The sequence below is a fragment of the Ranitomeya variabilis genome, chromosome 3 (assembly GCF_051348905.1).
Source record: "Ranitomeya variabilis isolate aRanVar5 chromosome 3, aRanVar5.hap1, whole genome shotgun sequence".
In the NCBI taxonomy this organism is placed as follows: Eukaryota; Metazoa; Chordata; class Amphibia; order Anura; family Dendrobatidae; genus Ranitomeya; species Ranitomeya variabilis.
In genome coordinates, this window is record NC_135234.1 from 724,796,727 (window position 1) to 724,807,497 (window position 10,771).

Below are 10,771 nucleotides of genomic sequence, written 5' to 3' on the forward strand. Positions count from 1 at the left end.
GCAATGTGTGCAGCCTCTACTTATCTCAGCACCCCTGATATCTCCAGTATTAGATCGGATAGATAGGGTGGACAGCAGTGCGAGCAGCCTCTTCTTACCTCAGCACCCCTGGGATCTCCAGTACTAGATCAGAATACCCACTGTGGGTCCCATTAACTTCCTAGGACAGGTTTCTGTCAGTTTAACAGGATGGCGTACATTTGTATGTACTATATTGATTACCTTCCTTGAAAAAAGGAGTGAGATTTTCAGCTTAAAATCATTTAGGAATTTACTTATAATACCATTTTAGTTATGTATTTTTTTTTTATTCTGGGAGAACCCCTTTAATAACACAGGTATGCTTAGCTACGCTGAGTGTGCATGTTTCAGGTACTGGGGCAAATTCAGAAAGGAATAGATGTCAGCCAAACATCCATTCAGCCAAAAACGATGTAATGCATGTGGCCAGCCTTAAAATTATAACCCAAGCATCAAATATCAGCACCATCAACTGTTAAGAGTCTCCCAGAATTAATAAAAATATGTATTTTATACAGCAAGGATCCAACCGCATTTGTTGCGACTTAAAGCCAACTTATGCAGATTTATTCTCCAAATTACTATATAGGTTAAAAATGTCTCCCCCACCGAAAAAAAAAAAAAGCAAACATTTTCTTAAAAGGAGAGTTCCAATTTACAATGATGCTCCAATCCGGAAAGTCACATAACACTCTACAAGGTAAGTGAACCCAAATGTCACAACTCAAGGGATTAGTTACTGAAAATCTGACATTGACAGAAATGGCATGTGTTTGGCCCCATTACGGTTCCCCATTAGTAAAACTAGACGTTACCGCATCATTAAAAACATCTAAAATATTTTGTGAAATGAGAGGTGGTGATGACAATAATGCCCAATACTTCATGTGACAAGAACAATCCAGCGCACACACGGCTACATGTAATCTCATTCCGCTCAGTAATACAATCGAGTCGACATTCTGACAAACTAAATTGTGACGGATCGGGATACGTTGTCCTGTTTTCATCATGCGCCCTATAAATAATAAATCACACCAGCGGAAATCAGGGATATACTGCGACAGCGGCTTCCCTGCAAGGAAACGTTTAATTGGGACCTTTGGAAAGGAATATCAAGAACATATGCTGTAGAGATCCTACGGTTCAAGACGACGGAGGTAAGCCTGTGCACATCTTCTTCAAATTTCAACCATACAAGGTATGTCATGGGCTCGTTAAAGAGTCAGTGAAACAGGTTAAAAGCACATCTGATGAAAACGGGATCACAAAGCCCCCCTCACGTCACACCGTAAAGGATCGAAATGGACAGCGACCAACTCTGCACGGTCGGAGAAGTCCACATACCTGTGGTCACGGAGTGATCGCCACTCGGATAGATGTGTGATTAGAGTCGTATTTCTGTGAGTCAGACACTATATTTAACTCTTTTATGAAGAAAAATGCACATCTGCTTTACAACCGAGTATGAAAACCGCCATATAACACAACAATAAATCTGCTAAATATGTGACGCTGCAGTTCTACACGTCTCGATGTATCAAGACGGTCAAAAGGCATGAACTCTTAATTCTTGGTGGTTCTCAGGTCATAAATGGACCGGGACTGCATTACCCATAAAAAGGCGACTCACGACTTTCCTAATTACCTTACATTCCTTCCCATACAAGACTTAAACAACCTCAACCCACGTAAAAGTGGCCTCATGACACCCCGCTGTGAAACAGAACTAAGCAGTCCGAGGACGTGTCCGATGTGTTGACAAATTGGTTTCGAACGCGGCGAACAGAGCACGTTACCTTGGCTCGTCTCCCGGCCTTGGCTGTGCCACTTTCCAGTTAATGGCACGATCATATCCTTCATAGAGGGACGCTGAGAAGAGGCTTCTATGTGACAGAGAGGGGAAAAAAAAAAATCTGAGGAATAGGACACCTCCTTTCTCTTTGGGAAGTTGCTTAAAGTTCCTCCTTCACCTCCTCCTCTTTCCTCTTGGCGTCAACTACTCAGTCACAGAGGCACATTCCAAGCTGGGGAGAATTTACAGTCCGATCAGAGACTTAGGAAAAGAAAAAAAAATCCCCATGTGCATCTCATGCAGCAGGAATGAGCTGGGCCCGGACGAGCACACTGACTTATTATTGGGTTTGGGATTTTTTTTTTCTTTAAGAAACTTAAGTCTATACGAAGAAAATTAGGGCTGAGAAATGATATAACCGAAGCGCTATAAACTATGTAGAAACAGTACGAATGCTATGATACCGATATGGTCCCATGTATAAGGAAAGGTCACATCAGCATATCATAACGACCCGAATATGGGACGCATGACCAAGACCATTCAGAAACACAAAAGTAGAACATAATGAAAAATAGATAAAAACATATGAAAAAAATACAGATCCGGGAATCCGTACAAGGTTAACAACCGGACAAAAGGAAAAATGGACAAGGCAGTGAGAGGATGGCACAACGCAGATGGGCATGCATGAAGGAATGATGATGAAGTAAATGAAGTATATATAATTTAAAAAAAAGTGCAATAATCAAAAGGTGAATGATACCAGTAATAATAATAATACTAAAAAAGTACAAGAGTATACAGTATATAGTGATGCCAGTTATAAACAATAAGTATAATTGAAGATAATAATGATAGGCATCAAACATGTACAAAGTGGTTACTGGAATCACACACAACAGAGAAAAATCACTCAAAATATAATATAAATTAAACAATGTTAGAGCATGACGAAATGCATAACATCAGCTAAAGTGTCCGGACAACCTGACGCGCGTTTCACACAACATGCTTCATCAGGGGTACTAATACTACATCATATTAGAGCCTGCAGAGAACATTTGCAGTGAAGGCTTATCAAACACATGTATAAGCCCCCCATCAACCGGACAAAGTCATAGCCCATTTATTAGAGTTGCTTTTTTGGTCTCCATTGGACCGATATGTCTTTTTGTCATGCTGGCCAGCACTGATGTGCTATTTTATACATGGGTATCCAGGTATACATTCTTATGACATGGGTGCCTATGAACAATTTGAAACGCAGGAGACATCTGCAGCCAAGCCAGAAAAACTGCGGCATGCAATCGAATCTTCTGAACCCTATTCACACGCATTGATCTGGAGTTAGTTACAGACATGCTAAGCAGAATCCAAACCAAGAATCTGCGCCACCTACTCCACCTGTGAGTATGGCCGAACTCTGGCATTGCCCAGTAGAGCAGTGTTTCTCAACTCCAGTCCTCAAGACCCCACAACAGGTCATGTTTTCAGGATTTCCTTACTATTGCACAGGTGATAATTTCATCACCTGCTCAAGCATTAATTCCATCATCAAGTGGGGTCTTGAGGACTGGAGTTGAGAAACACTGCTGTAGAGGAAAGGTCGGTGATGAGACACGCACAACCCCCAAGCTGAAAATATGTGGAAGAGATCCCAGGTAAATGGACAATCAATGATTAACAATTTTATGGAAACAGCGCCACTTAAGGCTGCGTCTGGCATTGAGGTCAATTCAAGTAAATGGGGTTCAGACATACCGTATATCAGACAGTAACTACTGCAATTGGGGAAAGACCCCCCATTGCTACTTCGTACATGCTGCTGTCAATCGTGGCAGCGGCAGAAAAAAGGTTAGCAATGGTCGTCTCCATTCTGTCATACTTTAGTGTTGCATAAACAATAAAGCGATCACAGTTTCACCTAATACAAAAAAAAAGGTAAATATTTTTTCAAAATATAAAAATTAAATAAAAGAAATGTAAATCGCAAAATATAGAAAGATAAAAAGTGTACTTACGGTATTTGGTTCTGCCATGTGGGCAATTATCAGAACTAATAAAAATATCACAATTCCTATCCTTTACGGTGAACTCCAAAATTAAAAAAAATCTAACACAGCAGAATCAATGTTTTTAGTCATTTTTCCTTCCCCCATGTTTTTTTAAGTAGTACAACAAAGAAGAAGTGTGTGTGTGTGTGTGTGTGTGTGTGTGTGTGTGTGTGTGTGTGTGTGTGTGTGTGTGTGTGTGTGTGTGTGTGTGTGTGTGTGTGTGTGTGTGTGTGTGTGTGTGTGTGTGTATATATATATATATACACACACACACACACTCACCGGCCACTTTATTAGGTACACCTGTCCAACTTCTTGTTAACACTTAATTTCTAATCAGCCAATCACATGGCGGCAACTCAGTGCATTTAGGCATGTAGACATGGTCAAGACAATCTCCTGCAGTTCAAACCGAGCATCAGTATGGGGAAGAAAGGTGATTTGAGTGCCTTTGAACGTGGCATGGTTGTTGGTGCCAGAAGGGCTGGTCTGAGTATTTCAGAAACTGCTGATCTACTGGGATTTTCACGCACAACCATCTCTAGGGTTTACAGAGAATGGTCCGAAAAAGAAAAAAAATCCAGTGAGCGGCAGTTCTGTGGGCGGAAATGCCTTGTTGATGCCAGAGGTCAGAGGAGAATGGGCAGACTGGTTCGAGCTGATAGAAAGGCAACAGTGACTCAAATCGCCACCCGTTACAACCAAGGTAGGCCTAAGAGCATCTCTGAACGCACAGTGCGTCGAACTTTGAGGCAGATGGGCTACTGCAGCAGAAGACCACACCGGGTACCACTCCTTTCAGCTAAGAACAGGAAACTGAGGCTACAATTTGTACAAGCTCATCGAAATTGGACAGTAGAAGATTGGAAAAACGTTGCTTGGTCTGATGAGTCTTGATTTCTGCTGCGACATTCGGATGGTAGGGTCAGAATTTGGCGTAAACAACATGAAAGCATGGATCCATCCTGCCTTGTATGGAGCATCTTTGGGATGTGCAGCCGACAAATCTGCGGCAACTGTGTGATGCCATCATGTCAATATGGACCAAAATCTCTGAGGAATGCTTCCAGCACCTTGTTGAATCTATGCCACGAAGAATTGAGGCAGTTCTGAAGGCAAAAGGGGTCCAACCCGTTACTAGCATGGTGTACCTAATAAAGTGGCCGGTGAGTGTATATATATAATACTCAGGATCCTCATTTCTTGACCAGAGTAGGTGTTAAGGCCACGGTCACATGATGAGTTTGTGGTCAGTTTTTTACCTCAGCATCTGTAAGCCAAAACCAGGAGTGGGTGATAAATACAGAAGTGGTGACGTGTTTCTATTATACTTTTCCTCTGATTGTTCCACTCCTGGTCTTGGCTTACAAAAACTGAGGTAAATTACTGACCAAATACTGAATGTGTGAACATAGCCCACTCTGGAGGACCTGTCCTGTCCTGCATTACACAGACAACTAGTGATGAGTGATCGTGCTGGGATAAGGTGTTATCCATCATGCTCGGGTGCTAACAGAGTGTCCTCGGCGTGCCCGAAAAATATGTTCGGAGACATGAGCATTTTGTTTGAGCACACCGAAGACACTCAATTAGGACACGAGCATGGCGGATAACACCTTCTCGTAGCACGCTAGCTAATCACTATAGACAACCCATAAATGTGAATAATTAAGTTGTAATGTTTAATTTATCCTATGGTGGCGCTGCAGCGAAATTAAACACTTATTGGCAAGTTTTCCTTCAGATTACAGCTGGTTGCCGGGGTACACAATCATAATCTACATCATTAATATCTCACAGTCATTGCAGGATAATAAAACACAGGACATGAACAGATCACTTCACCAATATCAGAGTTTGCAAGTATGATAAACTAGATGGTGGCCTGATTCTAACGCATCGGGTATTCTAGATTATGTATGTATATAGCAGCCACATAGTATATAGCACAGGCCACGTAGTATATAGGAGCCATGTAGTATATAGCAAATACAACGTGGCCTGTGCTATATTCTATGTGGCTGCTATATACATACATACATATTGTAGAATACCCGATGCGTTAATACAGCCCACGCAGTATACAACAGTGGCCACGCAGTATATAACACAGCCCAAACAGTATATAACACAGCCCACGCAGTATATAGCAGCCACGCAGTATATAACAAAAGCGACGTAGTATATAACACAGGCCACGCAGTATATAACACAGGGCAGGTAGTATATAGCACAGCCCATGCAGTATGTAACACAGCCCAAACAGTATATAACATTGCCCACATAGTATATAGCACAGCCCACGCAGTATATAGCAGCCATGTAGTATATAATGCAGCCCACGCAGTATATAACACAGCCCTCTTAGTATTTAGCAGTGTGGGCACCATATCCCTGTTAAAAAATAATAATTAAAATAAAAAATAGTTATATACTCACCCACCGGGATCCAGCGAAGCTCTGGCGATGCACGCGCGGCTGCCACCATCTTCCGTTCCCAGGATGCATTGCGAAATTACGCAGTTTCGCGAGACCGCTAAGTCTTCTGGGTAATTTCGCAATGCATCTCTGGGAATGGAAGATGGTGGCAGGCGCGAGCGCATCGTCCGACGACGGAAGGTGAGAATAGCAGGTTTTTTTGTTTTTTTATTATTTTTAACATTACATCTTTTTACTATTGATGCTGCATAGGCAGCATCAATAGTAAAAAGTCGGGGACACACAAGGTTAATAGCAGCGGTAACGGAGTGCGTTACCCGCGCCATAACGCGGTCCGTTACCGCTGGCATTAACCCTGTGTGAGCGGTGACCGGGGGGGGGGGGGGGGGGAGTATGGAGCCGGGCACTGACTGCAGGGGAGTAGGGAGGGACTAATCGGACTGTGCCCGTCGCTGATTGGTCGCGGCAGCCATGACAGGCAGCTGGCGAGACCAATCAGCGACGCGGGATTTCCGTGACGGAAGTTGCAGACAGATAGACGGAAGTACCCCTTAGATAATTATATATATAGATGTAAGATTGGTAAGCAACTAAAATCACAAAAAGGCGGCTGAGCGAGGGCTCAGATGCCTCCAATCCAACATTTGTGCTGAGGTGGCCTAATACACGATGTATGTGGTAATAAGTGGTGTAATCCCTATTAAAGCTATAAGCCCCCCTATAGCACTGCTTGCTTATCTTATTGCTGCAGGACCCCCAGAGCATCGCTTGCCCACTATTAGTCTTTATTTGCCCTCTAGCAGTTTGACTACTCTTACTTATCCCCTCTAATATTGCTTATCAAATATAAATCCTGCATGCAACATTTAGTAGAAATGAGCAAATAAATTCACCGGACCCTGGACCAGCAGCCAGGTCCGTATTCTGTCATTGCTGCACTCATGAAGTCATACCAGGCTGGCTAATCAAAAGTGGCGTCAGTAGGTAGGAGACAGTTGGCAGGGATACTGATCAGGCCGCTGGGCCGTGGTCATAGAAAACAATTTTCTCATCTCAAAGTTCTATGATTGTGTTCCCAGTACTAATACTGCATGTCGGATCAGATACTGTTTGTCCTCGGGTGCATGCCCCCTCTTTGGCACTGTGTATAGGTGATACATGCCCCCTCTTTGGCACTGTGTATAGGTGATACATGCCCCCTCTTTGGCACTGTGTATAGATGATACATGCCCCCTCTTTGGCACTGTGTATAGGTGATACATGCCCCCTCTTTGGCACTGTGTATAGATGATACATGCCCCTTCTTTGGCACTGTGTATAGATGATACATGCCCCCTCTTTGGCATTGTGTATAGATGATTCATGCCCCCTCTTTGGCACTGTGTATAGGTGATACATGCCCCCTCTTTGGCACTGTGTATAGATGATGCATGCCCCCTCTTTGGCACTGTGTATAGGTGATACATGCCCCCTCTTTGGCACTGTGTATAGGTGATACATGCCCCCTCTTTGGCACTGTGTATAGGTGATACATGCCCCCTCTTTGGCACTGTGTATAGGTGATACATGCCCCCTCTTTGGCACTGTGTATAGATGATGCATGCCCCCTCTTTGGCATTGTGTATAGATGATTCATGCCCCCTCTTTGGCACTGTGTATAGGTGATACATGCCCCCTCTTTGGCACTGTGTATAGGTGATACATGCCCCCTCTTTGGCACTGTGTATAGGTGATACATGCCCCCTCTTTGGCACTGTGTATAGGTGATACATGCCCCCTCTTTGGCACTGTGTATAGGTGATACATGCCCCCTCTTTGGCACTGTGTATAGATGATACATGCCCCCTCTTTGGCACTGTGTATAGGTGATACATGCCCCCTCTTTGGCACTGTGTATAGATGATACATGCCCCCTCTTTGGCACTGTGTATAGATGATACATGCCCCCTCTTTGGCACTGTGTATAGGTGATACATACCCCCTCTTTGGCACTGTGTATAGGTGATACATACCCCCTCTTTGGCACTGTGTATAGGTGATACATACCCCCTCTTTGGCACTGTGTATAGGTGATACATACCCCCTCTTTGGCACTGTGTATAGGTGATGCATGCCCCCTCTTTGGCATTGTGTATAGATGATACATGCCCCCTCTTTGGCACTTTGTATAGGTGATACATGCCCCCTCTTTGGCACTGTGTATAGGTGATACATGCCCCCTCTTTGGCACTGTGTATAGGTGATACATGCCCCCTCTTTGGCACTGTGTATAGATGATACATGCCCCCTCTTTGGCACTGTGTATAGGTGATGCATGCCCCCTCTTTGGCACTGTGTATAGGTGATACATGCCCCCTCTTTGGCACTGTGTATAGGTGATACATGCCCCCTCTTTAGCACTGTGTATAGGTGATACATGCCCCCTCTTTAGCACTGTGTATAGGTGATACATGCCCCCTCTTTAGCACTGTGTATAGGTGATACATGCCCCCTCTTTGGCACGGTGTATAGGTGATGCATGCCCCCTCTTTGGCACTGTGTATAGGTGATACATACCCCCTCTTTGGCACTGTGTATAGGTGATGCATGCCCCCTCTTTGGCACTGTGTATAGGTGATGCATGCCCCCTCTTTGGCATTGTGTATAGATGATACATACCCCCTCTTTGGCACTGTGTATAGGTGATGCATGCCCCCTCTTTGGCACTGTGTATAGGTGATGCATGCCCCCTCTTTAGCACTGTGTATAGGTGATACATGCCCCCTCTTTGGCACTCTGTATAGATGATACATGCCCCCTCTTTGGCACTCTGTATAGGTGATACATGCCCCCTCTTTGGCACTGTGTATAGGTGATACATGCCCCCTCTTTGGCACTGTGTATAGGTGATGCATGCCCCCTCTTTGGCACTGTGTATAGGGGATGCATGCCCCCTCTTTAGCACTGTGTATAGGTGATACATGCCCCTCTTTGGCACTGTGTATAGGTGATACATGCCCCTCTTTGGCACTGTGTATAGGTGATACATGCCCCCTCTTTGGCATTGTGTATAGGTGATGCATGCCCCCTCTTTGGCACTGTGTATAGGTGATGCATGCCCCCTCTTTGGCACTGTGTATAGGTGATACATGCCCCCTCTTTGGCACTGTGTATAGGTGATACATGCCCCCTCTTTAGCACTGTGTATAGGTGATACATGCCCCCTCTTTGGCACTCTGTATAGGTGATACATGCCCCCTCTTTGGCACTGTGTATAGGTGATACATGCCCCCTCTTTGGCACTGTGTATAGGTGATGCATGCCCCCTCTTTGGCACTGTGTATAGGGGATGCATGCCCCCTCTTTGGCACTCTGTATAGGTGATACATGCCCCCTCTTTGGCACTGTGTATAGGTGATACATGCCCCCTCTTTAGCACTGTGTATAGGTGATACATGCCCCCTCTTTGGCACTCTGTATAGGTGATACATGCCCCCTCTTTGGCACTGTGTATAGGTGATACATGCCCCCTCTTTGGCACTGTGTATAGGTGATGCATGCCCCCTCTTTGGCACTGTGTATAGGGGATGCATGCCCCCTCTTTAGCACTGTGTATAGGTGATACATGCCGATGTGTGTGGTTGCTCTCTCCCCTGGCGTTTCTGCTGCATTTCCTGCCTGCTGATAACTATGCCTGATAGTCTGTGCCCCGTGCACGCTGTACAGGTGACTTCTGGCAGTTATGTAGCAGGGGAAGGCGGGTTATTACCGGTTTCTCGGTCGTTGCTGCAGCTGGATACGGGTTCCTGGGGGTCTCCTCTCCGGTCTCCCCCCACAGCACATACACACAGAACAGCACCACTGACTTGGACGGTCACTGCATTGTTTGCATTCCATTGTGATCACGTGTCCAGTGCTGCCTGCGTCATTTCACTGCCTGCTGAGGATTGGAGGAGGCTAAAAGGGGGCGGAGCCTTCACCCAGGGTAGACGCGAGATCCAGACCTCAGGTGATCAGTCACGTGCTGTGTGTAGCTATGTGTGCATGAAAGAAATCGCATGCACGAGGCGCGAGAAAATAATCTGCATCGTAAGGCCACGTGCACACTGTCAGTATCTGGTCAGTATTTCACCTCAGTGTTTAACCTCTTAAGCCCCGAGGGTGGTTTGCACGTTAATGACCAGGCCAATTTTTACAATTCTGACCACTGTCCCTTTATGAGGTTATAACTCTGGAACGCTTCAACGGATCCCGGTGATTCTGACACTGTTTTCTCGTGACATATTGTACTTCATGATAGTGGTAAAATTTCTTCGATATAACTTGCGTTTACTTGTGAAAAAACGGAAATTTGGCGAAAATTTTGAAAATTTAGCAATTTTCCAACTTTGAATTTTTATGCCCTTAAATCACAGACATATGTCACACAAAATACTTAATAAGTAACATTTCCCACATGTCTACTTTACATCAGCACAAT

The 10,771-nt window shown here is 44.7% G+C and overlaps 1 protein-coding gene across 2 annotated transcripts in view; it reads right to left on the reverse strand.

Annotated features, from left to right (window-relative positions):
• LATS2 (large tumor suppressor kinase 2) overlaps positions 1-10,249 on the reverse strand; it is a 74,180-nt gene extending 63,931 nt beyond the window's left edge. Inside the window, exon 1 of one of the 2 annotated variants that reach the window (XM_077298374.1) lies at positions 10,061-10,249. The gene's annotated coding sequence lies outside the window, so the exon portion shown is untranslated. Of the gene's footprint in view, positions 1-1,820; positions 2,068-10,060 lie in introns of those variants that run through there. The other variant, XM_077298375.1, reaches the window with a different exon arrangement.
• Positions 10,250-10,771: the final 522 nt, after the last annotated feature.